The sequence below is a fragment of the Panthera leo genome, chromosome B3, assembly GCF_018350215.1.
Source record: "Panthera leo isolate Ple1 chromosome B3, P.leo_Ple1_pat1.1, whole genome shotgun sequence".
Classification (NCBI taxonomy): domain Eukaryota; kingdom Metazoa; phylum Chordata; class Mammalia; order Carnivora; family Felidae; genus Panthera; species Panthera leo.
In genome coordinates, this window is record NC_056684.1 from 133,215,550 (window position 1) to 133,229,924 (window position 14,375).

At 54.3% G+C, this 14,375-nt stretch overlaps 1 long non-coding RNA gene across 1 annotated transcript; it reads left to right on the forward strand.

The window, feature by feature from the left end:
• The first annotated feature begins 8,813 nt into the window (after positions 1–8,813).
• On the forward strand, positions 8,814–11,549 carry LOC122223049. The gene is made up of 3 exons (XR_006204018.1): positions 8,814–9,141; positions 9,517–9,528; positions 11,057–11,549. It is a non-coding gene; the product is annotated as an uncharacterized LOC122223049 (long non-coding RNA).
• The last annotated feature ends 2,826 nt before the right edge of the window (positions 11,550–14,375 follow it).

The following is a 14,375-nucleotide window of genomic DNA, read 5'->3' on the forward strand; positions in this document are numbered from 1 at the left end:
ACGTCTGAGGGTGTCTGCTCTGTGCCAGGCAGGCCGCGGAAGGAGCTCTTGCACCCTTGCCACCTGGCTCAGGGGTCCGGGGAGGGGCAGAGGGTGGATTGTGTCGGCTCTTCTCAGGGGGGCAGGGGGAGGGGAAGTGAGGTTGGAGGGAGGGAAGGGTTGGGGAGAGAAAGGGTGTCCTAGTTAACCCTCCAGACAGCCCTGTGAGTCAGGGCGCATTGCCACCCACTCTGGAGATGAAGCTGGGGGCATCCTGCGTTCTGCCCGCGGCACAGCAGTGAGGCGGAGTCCCCCCTAGACCTGCTGGTTCCAGGACCAGACCCCCTGCCTCACTTCCGGCTGAGGGTGCAGGGCCCAAATTAGACACTCGTCTCTGTCCCGATAGACTGAGTGCCTGATGCTCTCGAGCGGAGCTCCTGGCTCACCCACGACCCATCCTCCGGGGTGAGTTGGGAACAGCCACGCAGGAGGCCCGTATCCACATGGGGTCCCCGGCAGAGCATGGACCACATGGGGCTGAGGACCAGGCAGCTGCAGGAGGAGACGGCAGGAGAAAGGGCCACGGGCGCTGGGCCTGGCCCCTCCCTGGCCTGCTGAGCCGCACAGGGCCGGCAGAGGGTCCGGAGTCTAGGGCGTTTGTCACTCTGTCCCTCCCGCCCCTGAGCACTGGGGGTGGGCTGGGGCTGTCTGTGAGGAGAGGCAGTGAGAAGGGCTCTGCTCTCCTTTCCAGAGATCTTGCTGGAAAGAGTGTGGGAGATGGAGGGTCCTGGCTTCCAGCTCTGCCCCAGCCGCTCGTTCATCAGCTGTGCGACCCTGGATACGATTCTTAGCCTCTCCGAAGCTTTGGCCTTTTCGGCTGTCACAGGGCATGTATTGGTCTGCCCGTGCTGCCGTGACAAAGTCCCACAGACCAGGACTTAAAACAATGGACGTTCCGTGACTCACAGTCTGGAGGCTGGAAGGCCTATGTCAAGGTGTCCACAGGGCTGGTTCCTTCTGAGGCCTCGCTCCTTGGCTTGTAGGTGGCCGCCTTCTCCCCGTGTCCTCTCGTGGTCATCCCCCTGTGCGTGTCTGTGCCTTAATCTCCTTTTAAGGACATCAGAGCTCACCCTAATGGCCTCCTGGAATCACCTCTTTAAAGACCCTATGTTCAAATACAGTCATACTCAGAGGTACTGGGGGATTTAGGACTTCAATCTAGTGATTTGTTGGTGGGAGTCACATTTCAGCCCTTTAACAGGCATAACGTGAGTATGTTCTCACAGGGTTGTTATGAGGATTATTTACTATTAAGTTTATTTTGAGAGAAAGAGAGAGAGACAGAGTGAGTGGGGGAGGAGCAAAGGGGGAGAGAGAGAGAGAGAGAGAGAGAGAGAGAGAGAGAGAGAATCCCGAGCAGGATCTACGCTCTCAGCAGAGTCCGATGCGAAGCTCGATCCCAGCAAGCGTGAGACCATTACCGGAGGCGAAATCAAGAGTCAGATGCTCAACTGACTGAGCCACCCGCACACCCACATTGTGAGGATTATTAATCATGAAATGTAGGCTGGCAAGCCTGGATGCTGCCACCTGTCCAGGGACATACACGTGATAACCTTCACTGCTCAGGGGGTGCAACCTGGTGCCTGCACCCTGAGGAAATGGAGGGTGCTGAAGCCCGGGGCTTGGCTCAGGTGGGCCCTCGGTCAGGTTGTGGCTTTCCAGAGCCTGTCCTGTCCACTCAACCACGGGAAAGGGGAGCGTCCCTGTGGCCTCGGTCCGTGGCCCGGGCCCGAGGCCCCATTCAGCCAAGCCTCCGCTTCCTGAGCCGGCCTCCAGGACGGGCTGGGCCGCCGAAACCCTTCCTAAAAAGGAATTGGGCTGTAGTGGCCCAGGCTATTTTTAGACAATTGTGTTGAAAAATCCCCAAAGTACATGTAGCATCATGCATTTTTTTTTCCTTCAGGAAGAAAAAAGAGAGGGAGTAAGTGGACTCCCCCCATCCCCCTCCCCCACCCCCGACACTGGGAGGGGCCTCACAATGTCCCCTCCCTAGAGGGTCAGTAGCCAGGGTCCTGCAGCTGTCCAGCTGTGAGGTTTAGGAGCTCAGCACTTTGGGCCAGGGGAGGGGCTCCCACTGGCCCCCACCTCACCCTGGGCCCTCAGAGGGGACAGGGCACATGAGATCACCCCACATTACAGGCAAGGAGACTGAGGCCATGCTTTCCTTGACCCCATACTCCGGCTTCGCATTTTACTTTTTATTTTATTCTTTTAAGGTTTGTTTATTTATTTAAGTGATCTCTACACCCAGCGTGGGGCCTGAACTCACAACCCCAAGATCAAGAGTCCACTGGATCCACTGATCCAGTCGGGCTTTACTTGCTTTTTTTAATGTTTGTTTGTTTGTTTGTTTGTTTTTGAGACAAAGAGCTCAAGTGGGGGAGGGGCAGAGAGCCAGGGGGACAGAGGGTCCGAAGTGGGATCTGCCCGACAGCACAGAGCCTGATGCAGGGCTCAAACTCACAAACTGCAAGATCATGACCGGAGCGGAAGTTGGATGCTCAACCGACGAGCTACGCGATACGTTTTGATGGCTGTGAAGCCATCCCTACAACCGAGATAGTGAACACACTCATCATCCCCTAAAATTTCCGTCTCCTCTTTGTAACCCCTCCTTCTCGCTCCTCTCCCATCTCCACCTGCATCACTACCCACCCACCTGCCCCAGGCAACCTCTGGTCTGTTTTTTTTTTTTTTTTATTCTAGAGAAAGAGAAAGCAGGGTGGGGAGAGGGGCAGAGCTGGAGGGAGAATCTTAAGCAGGATCCACACTTAGTGCAAAGCCTGACGTGGGGCTGGATCCCACGACCCTGGGATCATGACTTGAGCCGAAATCAAGAGACCCACGACTCTGAGATTGTGATCTGAGATGAAATCAAGAGTCGGACCCTCAAGCGACTGAGCCACCCAGGGGCCCTGCTTTCTGTCACCATGGATGAGTTTGCATTTTCTAGAGTTTTCTGTAAATGGAATCCTACAGTACGTTCTCCCTTGGCTTCTTTAACTTATCATCGGTAGTCTGAAATCCATCCACGTTGGCTGTACATCTCGACAGCTCCTTCCTTCCTATCGCCACTGGTACCCCCTTGTGCGGCTGCATCACAACCCGTTTACCCATTCATTTGCCGATGGACATTTGAGTTCTTTCCACTTTGTGGCTGTTACGAATGAAGCAACTCTGGGCATTCATACGCAAGTCTTCGTACGGACAGGTATTTCCTTTTCTTCAGATAAATACCTAGATAAATACTACCTGTAATTCTATGTTTAACTTTTTAAGAAACTGCCAGACGGCACCATTTTGCAGTCCCACCAGCAGTCCCGCCAGCAGTAGATAAGGGCTCCAATTTCTCCACATCCTTGCCAACACTTGTTGTTGTCTGTCTTTTTGATTATAGCCATCCTAGTGGGTGTGAAGTTGTGTCTCCTTGTGGATTTGATTTGCATTTCCCTTATGACTAATGATGTTGAACATCTTTTCCTGTGTTTGTTGGCCCAGATCTCACTTAAAAAAAAAAACAAAAACAAAAACAAAAAACAGCACATACTTTTAATTTTGGAATAATTTTAGCTATACCGAAAAGTTGCAAAGACAATACCGATACCCATACCCCCTCACTCAGTTTCCCCTAATAGTAACACCTTATATTACCTGGCACATGTCACCGCTAAAGAAGCAATATTGCTACATGACTATTGATTAAACTTCAGACTTTATTCAGACCCCACTAATTTACAACGCTAATGTCCCTTTCTTGTTCCAGGATCCCACCCCGGAACCCACACCACATCACATGCGGTGGTCGTGTCTCCGTGAACTCCTCTGGTTAGTTTCTCAGACTTTCCTTGTTTGTCACGCTCTTGACAGTTTTGAGGAGACTTGGTCAGATATTTTGTAGAAAGTTCCTCAATATAGGTTTTTCTGATGTTTTCTCATTACTAAACTAGGGTAATGGTCTTGGGGGAAGCAGACCCCAGAGGTGAGGTGCCTTCCCATCCCATCCCATCCCACTGGGGGTACATGCCATCCACATGACTTACTGCTGGTGACATTGACCTTGATCGTGTGCCGGGTTTCTCCGCTGTGGTGGTACCATTTTCCCCTTTCTAAACTCTGCTCTTTAGTTGGGAGTCCCTAAGTCCAGCACACTCTAGTGTTCAAGCTCCTGAAGCCTCATCTTTATCTGAGAATCTTCTATGCCAGGCACTTCACACTGTCCCCAACCCTACCACTGTCCCTTTGGGAGAGGTCCCAATAACCCCTAAATTTGGTAATGTTTAAGATTACAAAGGATCAGGGGTCATTTAGTCAAGCCCTGTCTTGCCTTTCTTACAGATGAGGAAACTGAGGTCCAGAGAGGGAAGTGATTCACCTATGATCTCACTATGATCAGAAGGAAAACGGGGGCGCCTGGGTGGCTCAGTCAGTTAAGCATCCGACTTCGGCTCGGGTCATGATCTTGCAGTTCGTGGGTTCGAGCCTCGCATCAAGCCCTGTGTTGTCAGCGCGGAGCCTGCTTCTGATCCTTTGTCTCCCTCTTTCTCTGCCCCTCCCCTGCTCATGCTCTCTCTCTCTCTCTCTCTCTCAAAAATAAATCAGCATTAAAAAAAGATAAGAAGTAAAAGGATCTCAGGGCCCCAGACCAGGGCAGAGATCTGGAAGGATGTCCTGGCCCAGAGTAAATGCTCAGTAGGTATTTAGGGATAGATGAGGCGAGTATATGTTGAGTGAATGGTAAGGGCTTCCAGAGGTGATGAGGGTTCTTGGTGGACACCACAGGCCAGGCAGATACCTGCCATCTGCTAGTTCCCTGGACAAACTAGGGAAGGAATGATGCTGAAGGGCAGACAGCCCCAGACTCCCCTGCTGTGAGCCTCAAATGCCTCCCACGTTGGCCATACAACAGAAGGGCTAGAGGAGCCCAGATCTGGGGCTTCCGCTGGCTACAGATGACCCTCTGAGTGGCCGGTTAGGAACTAGAACCCCCATAGTGAGCAGACACTGTTACATCTCACAGGTGAGAGAGTCCAGTGGGAGGGCAGTTTATTAATGCTTATCAAGGGCATTAAAAATGTTCATGTGTTTGCCCTGGTTCCTGCAGGGAGGCGAGTGGAATCAGATGGATCCTGGATGGAATACAGGTCATGCTCATTGGCAAGTCACTTGGTCACTCTGTTTCAGTTTTCCCGTCTACAAAATGGGGCTAATCACTGCATCTACCTTTTGTATTGTTTTTAATTATGTTAACATACTTCAGCAAGGGCAGTGCAACATATATTAATTTTGATGTGCACCTAGAGATGACTACTTAACGCTTAAAGAAGTCTAAGCAGGAATATACACTCCAGGGCTGGTTGGTCAGCATCTGAAAGACTAATCAGAAGCCCCTGGTCTAAGAGGCAGCTATGACCTGCTCAGCTACTATATCTTCCACCAGGTCCAGAGGGTTTGGGGAGGGTGCTAATTAGTACAATGGATATGAAAAATGCTCTTTTTTGGGGGGGCGAAATCACTGGTGTTAAAGCGTTAGTGTGGATTGGCTGGCAAGACTGTACAGGCACCTCTGACATGCCCAGCACTCCAGGAGTAGCCCAGGACCAAAGACCCAATCTAGTTCTGTGTCCAGATTCCTTTGAAGGTTTTGATGTCTGATCTGACCAGAGGGAAGCTGAATTCTGAATCTTGCCATCAGAATCCTGTCGTACCAGTCCCTTCCTGGGAGTGCTTCTCGGCACCCGGGATGCCGGAGAGCTGGGACCCACCCCACCCCCACCCCATCCCAGACCGTGCACCTGCTTTGGCACCTGCTTGCTGATAGCATGATCTGCCTGGGTTTTGTATTCACGGGGCTCAGCTGGCAAGGTGGACTTGTGGGTCAGGAGCCTGCAGCCCTCCCTGCCAACGATTGGCCTCCACACAGACCTGCCAGCGATTCAAACTGACCAGCGTGGCTCCGGTCAATTTACAGACCGCCTCATAGAATCGCGAGGGTTGAATGAGGTAATCCACAGCATCACCCAAACCTGGGGCAGTTTGCTTCACCTTCTCGAGAAGGCTTCATTCCTCATCTGTTCCAGTACCTGTCATAACAGTATCCACCTCACAGGGTTGTCGTGAGTGTCGGAGTTCATCCAAGTACAATGCTTCGATCGGTGCCCGGTGCATAGTAAAGGCTCAGTAAATGTGAGCTGGCCTCCATCATTCCACTTCATGTGATATGACCATGAGAGACCATGGCTGACAATAATGGACAGGTGGAATGATTCACAGTGCACCCGTGTGATGGAAGCATCCGCTACCCTTAAATCGTCTACTGAGTTCAATGACAGGGGAATATTACGTGAAAAGGTGTGTAAGTATTATATGTAATTTCCATTACATCAAAAAATACCCTCATAGGAAAATACTGGAAGGCAACAGGGCAAAATGCTGAGAAGACAAACACTAGATGGTGACGTTTAATGACCTTAGTCTTTGTATTTCTGAGACTGGTCACAGTGGGGGTTGTTGTCAGAATAATGGCCCCCCAAAATGTCCACATCCTAATCTTTGGAGCCAGTGAATATGTTGCCTTATATGGCAAAAGGGACTTTGCAGATGTGATTAAATCAAGGATCTTGATTTGGGGAGGTTATCCTGGATGATCCAGGTGGGTCCAAAGCAATTACAGGTCCTTGCACGCGAAAGAAGGAGGCAGAAGGCAGGGTTGAAGAAGGAGATGGGACAAAGAAGATCACGGGTCACAGTGATTCACTGCTGGCTTTGAAGACGGAAGGAGACCACAAACCACGGAACGTGGGCCGCGTCTAGAAACTGGAAAAGACAAGGAGCAGATTCTCCGCCAGAGCCATCAGAAGGAACGCAGCCTTGGGGAGCCTGGGTGGCTCAGTCGGTTAAGCGTCCGACTTCGGCTCAGGTCACGATCTCGCGGTCCGTGGGTTCGAGCCCCGCGTCGGGCTCTGTGTTGACAGCTCAGAGCCTGGAGCCTGTTTCAGATTCTGTGTCTCCCTCTTTCTCTGACCCTCCCCTGTTCATGCTCTCTCTGTCTCAAAAATAAATGTTAAAAAAAAAATTAAAAAAAAAAAAAGAAGGAACGCAGCCTTGCTGACACCTGGATTTCTGTCCTATGAGACCTATTTCAGACTTCTGATTTCTAGAACACCAAGTTAATAAACACGTTGTTTTAAGCCATTGAGTTTGTGGCAATTTTCTACAGCAGCAATAGGAAATTAACACAGTGGGTATTTTGCGATGATAAATGAAAAGCAAAAGATGTTTGTGATTTATTTATTTATTTACATATTTTTTAATGCTTTCTTCTTATGTTTATTTATCTTTGAGAGAGAGAGAAAGACAGAGTGGGAGCAGGGGAGGAGCAGAGAGAGAGGGAGACAGAGAATCGGAAGCAGGCTCCAGGCTCTGAGCTGTCAGCACAGAGCCCGACGCGGGGCTCGAACTCACAAACCGTGAGATCGTGACCTGAGCTGAAGCTGGACGCTTAACTGAACCACCCAGGCGCCCCTGATTTATTATTTTTAAGACCATCGTTGGCCAAATAAAAATACAGTAAAACCTTGGTTTGTGGGCATGATTCATTCTGGAAACATGCTTGTAATCCCGAGCACTTGTATATCAAAGCTTATATATCAAAGCACTTGTATATCAAAGCAGCTGTGATCATGTGACGTCCAGCATCACGTACCTCCTGGTATTGCAGGACGTTGCTCTTCTATCAAGTTGAAATTTATTAGAGGGGCCCTGATAGCAGAGAGCCCGATGAAGGGCCTGAGCCTATGAACCGTGAGATCACGACCTGAGCCGAAGTTAGACACTTAGTAGACTGAGCTACCCAGGTGTCCCCAGAGAGGGACTCGATCCGCAGAGGGAATCGTGGCGTGGCCTCCGGCCCTGCTGCATACGGTTTGTATGGGAGGGGGGAAGAGAGCCAGCACATGCCTCCCTGCCCACCCAGGGCCGCTTGGCGTGTCTCAGGGCTGCTCCCCCCACACCCTGTGCTTGGCAGGGAAGAAAGCACATCCTTGCGGTGCGCCTCTGGGGCCAGGCACTGTGTTCCATCAAGATTACGTTCACACGCCCGGTAGCCCCGTGAGGGGAAGTGTCAAGCCACTTTGAGACAGGAGCTTGCGACCCTTTGCCGTCAGAGGTGATGTGACTGGGCAGAGCTGGGATTCCAGCCAGATCCGTGTGACCCACAGGAAACCCTATTGTCCTCAGGGGGTCGGGGGCCAACCGCCAGCAGATGGAGGAGGGAGGGGGGCTGTGGAGGCAGTGGGTGGCCCACTGGCCAGCTGGAGATCCTAGCTCCAGACAGACCTGCAGCAGAAGGCACCCTGTGACCTGCCTGTCACTTCCCCTTAGCCAGCCCCACTCAGGGTCCGAACCCCCAGGAGGGGTCCTGCTATAGCGGGGCCCCAAAGCCCCATGTGGAGGCCCCACGGGGGGCAGTGTGCCCTGCCCAGCTCCCCATAATCCCTACAGGGGCCTGCCGACTCACATCTCAGCCCAGAAGTGAGGCCACCATCCATCCCCGCTGGACCCTGAAACCCAGAGAGGGACAGTGACTCAGTCAGGGTCACCTCCAGGCAGGCATAGAGCTGGAATGGGTCTCCCAGGACACGGCCTTGAGGAGGGGGTCCCAGATGGGCTCTAAAAGACCTTCCGGAGGAGGCCATGCTTGTCTGAGACATTTGCAGGATGTCCTTTTCCGGGTCCCGTCCAGCGGCAGCGTGGGTGGGGGCGGCAGGAAATGAGTGAGAACAAGTGTGAGAGGAAGGCCGGTGGCAGGAGCAGCATAGCACAGAGGGCCAGCCTCCTGGGGCCCCACTCCCTGTCACAGGGAGACACAGGGGGCCTGCTGGCCCTGAGCAAGGTCTCGGCGACTGGCGGTCAGCGTGTGGCTCTGAGTGGCAGGAGGGAACAGAGAGAGGAACCGAGAGAGGGGCAGGGAGGGCAGGGAAGGACAAGAGTGCCCGCTGACAGGCCGGCCGCCGCACTCAAGGCTGAGAGTACTAGTCACCAGTCCTCCAGCTCAACTGGTGCCCCCCCACTGGATGACGTCCACCCTGCCGGCCCTGAGAGGTAGCAGGGAGAGGAGAGCAGGAAGGAGACAGGAGGGGACGAGGAAAGGGGGAGCTGAGCAGTGACAGGCACCCCCCCACAATCCTCAGGGGAGGGCTGAGGGTGGGGATGGGAGAGGGGACAGCAGGGCCCCTCAGAATCCCCTTCTCCCCGCCGCCCAGTTTAGTAGGTACTGGCTGGGCAGGGTAGGGGTGCAGGGGAAGGGCTGCTGGCCCTGTTTAGTCGGTACTGGCTGGGCTGGGTGGGGGCGGGAGGTTCCCAGGTGCCGCACTGACAGGGTGGAGGGTGCCGGGCAGAGGGCAGGGACGACCATGGGACCACAGGGGAGCTCTGAGCGACCATCTGGAGTACTTCCATCCGTGTGCCCTCCTTTAGGCCATAAGACAGGTAAGGACACAGGCATGGGAAGCCTTGGTTCTCACCCGGGGAGATCTGAGCTCACATCCCTCTCAGTCCCGAGGGTGTGCAGGACCCTGTCCCTGAGATCCTTCTCTGCCGGCAGGGGCTGGCTCCTTGTAAAGAAGAACCTCCTCTCTCCTCTCTCCCCTCACCTCTTCCTCCTTCCCTCCCTGGCCCCCTCACACCCCCTTCCCCTCCAATTGCCCACGTTTTCTCCTCACCCTCACCTTCAGCTTGCTCTCTAGCTTGCTGAGAGGTGGGGGCCACAGGAAGAGGACCACCGAGGCTCATCGGCATCAGGGGTCAGGTGCTCTACCCACGGAAAGCACCTGGGCTCCTGGCTGAAGCAGCCGGCTGCCTCTCATCTGCTCGGGGACGCAGCTCCAGCAGTTTCCGGCCCTGCTCTCCTAGTCCATCCATGTCCTGTCTGCAAACTTGAGCGTGAGCCCATCTTAAAAACAGTCCCGGACCACCTGTGCCCCCACCTTCTCAGGGTCCCTTGGCAGTGACATGCCAAGAAAGAGACGTCTGCACTCCAATCTCTCTTCCCACTCTTGAACCCGCTCCAAACTGGCTCTACCCTACCACTCTGTCCAAACAGCTTATTGTAGTTATCTCAGGCCGCCATAACTGAAATACCACAGACTAGGGGGCTTAGCCACGGGAATCTATTTTCTGACAGTTCTGGAGGCTGGAAGTCCAAGACCAGGGTTCTGGCCCATCTGGGTCATGGTGAGAACCCTCTGCCTGTGGTGAGAACGGCCGCCTTCTGGCCGCATATGCTCACACGGTGGAGAGAGAGGGAGACAGTGTGAGCTCTCTGGCGTCTCCTCTTACAGGGACACTCATCCTGTTGGATCAGGGCCTCACACTTATGACCTGATTTAACCTTAACTACTTCCTTAGACTCTATATCCAAATACAGGCACATTGTGGGGGTAGGGCCTCCACTGTAAATGGGGGGCGGGGGCATGACTCAATCCATAGCACAGCTCTCGTCAGGATCATCACCAACCTCCATGGTGGCAAACCCAGGGGTCCGTTCTTAGGCCTGGCCTACTGGCCTTCTGGGCACGGAACACAGCCGGCTACCTTTCCTCCTTGGCCTCTGAGACTCACTCTCCTGCTTCTCCTCCCTCACAACTGCTTCTCCTCATTCTTTGTCGGTCCGTCTGCATTTTCCCAACCCGTTAACCTTGCCATGCCCTGGCGCTCAGCCCTGACTTTTCCCCTTCCTGTCTACACTCCTGAGGCGGCCCCACCACATCCCCCTTCACTGATGCCCCCACGTTTACGCCCTCATCTTGGAGTCTCGCCTGTGCGCCAGCCCTGTCTAGCCGGCTGCTCCCCACTTGGAGCCTTCACGGGCGTCTTACAGTCAACCTGCCTACAACAAACGCCTGCCTTTCTCCCGCCTCGCCAACCTGCCCTCCCCTCGGGGCCGTCAGCTCCCTTTTTCCTGTGGTTCAGGACCGAACCTTTGCCATCCTCCCTCACTTCTCTCTTCCCCTCGCAGCCCTGGTTCTACATGTGAGCACATCCTTTTGGCTCCGTCTTCAAGATATTCAGTCCAACCACACCTGATCACTCGGCCTCGCCACCGTCGTGTTCATCCGGAGGAAACATAGCGCCCTCCTGATAGTCTCCCGCTCGGGTGGGCTGGGTGACGTCTCTCCTCCCCCAAAGAGGTCCGCGTCGCAATCTGTAACCTGTGACTGTGTCACCTTACGTAGTAAGAGGGACTTCGCAGATGGAATTAAATTGAGGATGTTGAGACGGGAGATTATCTTGGATTATCCAAGTGGGCCCAAGGGCCCTCCTTTTGAGAGGCACGCGAGGACAGAAGGCAGAAGGTGACGCGACAGTGGCAGCAAGCGTGGTGTGACGTGGGGCCACGAGCCCAAGAAACGGCAGCCTCTAGAAACGGATTCTCTTCTAGAGCCTTCGGAAAGAACACAACCCTGCCAACACAGACCTCCAAAACGGTAGAATAAATGTGTGTTGTTTCAAGCTGCTAAGCTTGTGGTAATTTTTTTAGAGCAGCCACAGGAAGCTAATGTGCACCCTTGATGTGGGCCACAAGGCCCTGCATGATCTGGCCCCTGTTAAGCCCCTCTGACTCATCTTTTTCCTCTCTTCCTTACCGCCCTGTCCCCCGTCTGCCTATGAGCTTTTGCACTTGCTGTTCCTGCTTCCCGGGATGCCCTTCCCCCCCCCCCCCCCCCCCAGATCCACCTGGCTTGTTCTGGCCAAATGGCACCTTATCAGAAGCTTTTCTAACCATCTCCTATAAACCGTAACTCTGATGCCCCCTTGCACCCCTGCATACCTGTGTCACTGTGTGTATATGGTGCATACACCAGATTATATATTTCTCTCTTTTCTTCCATGAAAACGTAAGTGCCGTTTATGTGTGCTGCTTACCCTCCGTGCCTACGATAGGTGTTCCGGTGTTGTGAGCACTTTACAGATATTTGTTGGATGGAGGGATGAATGAAGGAATTTTACAGATGGGAAGACTGAGACCAGGGAAGGGGAATAAATCGAACACGGCAACTGCCACATCTCACTTTTCCTCAGCTGGGCAGCCATAGGCACCTTTCAAAGGTTTATCCCTCAGGCCTGGATCTCAATCTGGGTTTTTTTTTTTTTTTTTTTTAATGTTTATTTATTTTTGAGACAGAGAGAGAGAGAGAGCATGAACGGGGGAGGGTCAGAGAGAGGGAGACACAGAATCTGAAACAGGCTCCAGGCTCCGAGCTGTCAGCACAGAGCCCGACGCGGGGCTCGAACTCATGGACCGCGAGATCGTGACCTGAGCCGAAGTCGGCCGCCCAACCGACTGAGCCACCCAGGCGCCCCTCAATCTGGGTTCTGCCGGGTAGTGTTCACATGACCCCAGGCTGGTGTCTCACCCACTCAGCTTCTGCTCCCTGGTCTGTTAATGAGTGAGTGAATGAATGAATGAGTGAGTGAATGAAGGCCATTGGTTGGGAAAGCCCTGCAGGCTAGAGGACCAGGGCTGGAGCAGAGAGAGACTAATGGGGAGCAGGAGGGGACAGCAGGGCCAGGCCGCAGGCGCTCGGGGCCTGGTTCCAAGAAAGAGTGGGATTAGCCATGGAGCGGGATGAAGTGGGCAGAGGCCTGATCCAGCCCTCACCCTATAAAGGACCCTCAGAGAACGGATTGCAGGGCACAAGGGAGGAGCGGCGAGGACACTGCAGTGGTCCAGTCAGAGGTGGTGGGGCCGGCTGATGGGGCAGGTGGGGAGGGAGAATGGACATATGATCCGGGTAGAAATGACCGGCCTCACTGACAGGTAAAATGGGGGGTGGGGAGCAGGTGAGATTAAGGAAGAGGACCAAGGGGTTTGAAAAGAGTTCCCTAATGGGGGTGGACAGTGACAGTCCCTCGCGGAAATGCGCTCTGCTTGCACAAGCAAAACAGGGAAATGCATAGGCTCCCGTGATGGAAAAGTCTGGGGCTCCGGTGCTCCAGCTATGAGTCTGGGATCTGGTCCCTGTCTCCTTACTCTCTCCTCCTGAGTTGGCATCACTCTCAGGCAGGCCGTCCCACATGGTGCTTGTGGCCAGCAGCAACCCCAGGCTGGCATCCCTTCAGGACATCAAACGCAACAGAAAGAGGGTTTTTTTCTATTTCCGTAACACAAATCCTAGGTGGGCCTCCCATTCCCATTGGTCAAGCTTGGACCACAGGCCCAAACGTGAACCACTAAAATTGGGGGCTGCCTGGCAAGGCGGGGCCCATGTGCTTGCCTTTGAGCCACGTGGATGGAGAGTGGGGGAGGGGGTTCTCCCGAGGGAGATGGGACCCTGGGGAGGGGATGGATGGGGGGCAGGCAGACACGATCCATCACCAGTGCCCTTGCACAGCCTGTCGCCTTAGGGATTTTCCGAGGCAAGGGCCTGGCACAGGGTTGGCTTGGGAGATAATGGCCGGTATGGTCCCTGGACCGTTATTTTTGGGTAGTCCCAGCTCCTGCCTTCCTGGTCCTGATCTGGGCAGGCCTCTCCCTACACTCCTGCACAGGATGGCAGGGCTGGGCCCTGACCCTCCAGCCGGGGTGAGCTGCTACCCCACTGGATACCTGCCCCTTCCTGCCTGTATCTAGTGTTGAAAATTCCATGATTTTTGTCCATCCACAGCCCCAGATGCCCCCTGGCAATGCCAGTGCTGAGGCTGGGGGGCTTACCTGCTCTGCTAATGGCAGGCAGGCTCCCTGCCTGTGGTCTCTCCCCAGACCTCAGCTGCCCCCTCACCTGCCTGCTCAGTGAGTCGGGAAGGCTGCGCTCAGCTTGGGTGGGGGGCCTCGAGACTGGAACTCAGCCCCTGCCCCCCATCCCGCATTTTCTTGGGCCCCGGCAGGGCGGGGCTGCCCCATATCTGCTTGGCTGAGCAGCCCCGGGGGATTGGAAGGTCCTCTCTGGCTCTTGCTGTTATCCATCCTGTTGGAGTCAGTCTCTGGCTTCACATTTGTCTCTAACACCTCTCTGCCCTCCCTCCCTCCCGCCACGGTGGCAGGAGGGTTGCTGAAGTCCTAGCCACACCACTCAGCATGGAGAGTAAAAACCTTTCCTCACACCTCCTGCCTTAATCGGGTCACTTTATTCCTGATCCTGTGCGCCCGTGAATGCAGACATCAATTGCTAGGCCCGAGTCCCATGCTCCAATCCCAGACAGCAGGGGAGCGATGGGAAAGGTGAATTTCCACAGGAAGGTCAGGGCGGGTCCCGGGCGCACACGGCCTCCCGCCCCGCAAACTGAGCCTTAGCCCCTCAGCCCTGTGGGCTTTCGTCAACACCACAGACCACGGG